Here is a 2,120-nt window from a genome sequence, read left to right as displayed (position 1 = left end):
TTATGTGTATTTTCTTCTCTTTTACATAAATCATTTGTGAAGAGTGTGCTAAATTTTTTTACAGGAGTGATGATAATTAGGATTTATTTTTCAGTATAATTTGGAGACCCTTTGTTACCCAAATAAAAATGACAAGTTTCTGTGCCTGTATTCAAATATGTATGCATGTGATTAAGTCTGGGAAAAAAGCCCTGCTTACCTCTGAATTGAGGGAATTAGAAATCAAAATATGTAAATGACGTGATTTAACCCTTACTTTCTAGCTCCTATAATGCCCAGGTCTCCTATGATATCTTTGCTGCGTTTAGTTGTGCATCTCCAATTTCTAGAGGGAAAACATGCACTTGTTATTCGTTAGGAAACTGGGCTAAGTGTATAACAATATCCAAAGTTATATAATAATCTTAATGTAATTGTATGTATCACATAGACTTTGTTTAATATTCCTTAGATACAGGGAATATTATATCTATATCCCTAGATATAGGTTCTTTTTTTAAAGAATTCATTTGCCTCAGATTTTTACTATATCTTAACAGTCTAACTTAAAACAATTTATTATTTTCTCCTTTAAATGTTTTCTATATTCTCGTGTATCAAATCTTACAGAGTTGAAATCTTAGAAATTGCTTACCAAATTTAACTGTGAGAAGTAAAAAATTGGCAGATTCTTAGCACTTAACTTGTGGTTAGCTCTTACTCTCGTGAAAACTAGTAGCAAGTTGTTTGCATCAAATTGTAATACTATTTTCTTCTCTTTCTTTTTACCCCTAAATCTAAACTTACTCCACAACAAACTTTGGCTGCCACAAATAGATACTGTCTGCTACAAGAGCTGGATTTCCATTGTTCATTCTAGCTCTTACAATTAATTTCTAAATTCTTTATTAAATATTTTTCTTCACATTTTAATGTAACTTTTTTTAAAGATGAGCTGACTAATAAGTACTGCTTTCATTATGAGTCCTTTTTAGCTAAAAGTTAATAGTTTATCTTTTAAGATCACTGAGAATCTGATTTCACATTGGGAGTTATAGTTTTAGTAGAACCTGTTTTAAATGGGCTACACTGTGAGCAGTATAGTACTTTTTGTTACCTTATAATAAAACATCGGTTTGTGACAAACTGAAAAACAGCTATTCTTGATATTTAAAATACCCATGATGATAAAAATTTCTAAAGAAATTTTTTAATCGTTTTTATTTATGATTCTTCAGTAAACACAGATAAGTACACTTTTGGGGTACAGATAAAGGTGAGGATATGTCTAATCTGCATATGAAGCAGATTATGTTGGTACAAAATTTAATTAGGTCAGTCCATAGGATTAAAAAGTTCTTAATTGCCTCTTTTTTAAAGGACTCAGATACTCTAACCATTTATTTACCAAGGCTACTTTTTTAAAATAACATTTTAGTACTTGTGTTTTAAATAAACCTAAAAGTTTTCTTTTGATTTAGGACTTTAACTTGAAACTTGAGCATACAAAACTCTAGTAAAGCTAGGAGTTATGTTTTTTTATATGAGATAACATCATTTTGAACTGAGAGATGTAACAAAATAAATTGGCTTTTTCAATTTTTTTAGAGATAACAATTGACATAACATTATAAGGAACTGACTTTTAAAAGTGTTAATACTATCTAGGTACTTGAAAGAAGAGACTGGGTGTCAGGTCTCAAGCCTTGAAGCTGAAGCAATGGCTTTGTACTTTGACCAGAATTAAAATTTTTCTCTTTTTGGAGGTTTTACTTGTTTTTGTTTTTGCATCAGGTGTTCCTACCCCAGCAGCATCCTATATTCGTTTTGGTATAATTAAAAGTAGGAATAATTTGTAAGAATTTTCTTAATGTAGACATATCAGAGTTTTTTTTTTTTTAATGTAAGCGTATCAGGTTCTTTTTTAACTCAGGATTATTAAATTTTTCTATGCATCTTCTAGCTAGTGTGTGCCCTTAATGGTGTGTATTACCAATGGTTCAAACATTTTGTTTACTTGTCTTTGAATCTCTAGGTAAGATTTTAAAAGATTTAATCTTTGGAATTTCAAAGCAAGTTAAAATAGTAATGCCATATGGAGGATTTATGTTTTATGATCCTAAGCACTGTGAAACAACAGT

This window comes from Rousettus aegyptiacus, unplaced genomic scaffold, assembly GCF_014176215.1.
Source record: "Rousettus aegyptiacus isolate mRouAeg1 unplaced genomic scaffold, mRouAeg1.p scaffold_m13_p_3, whole genome shotgun sequence".
NCBI classification, from domain to species: Eukaryota; Metazoa; Chordata; class Mammalia; order Chiroptera; family Pteropodidae; genus Rousettus; species Rousettus aegyptiacus.
The sequence above is the reverse complement of the archived record's forward strand: the minus strand, read 5'-3'. Positions refer to the sequence as shown.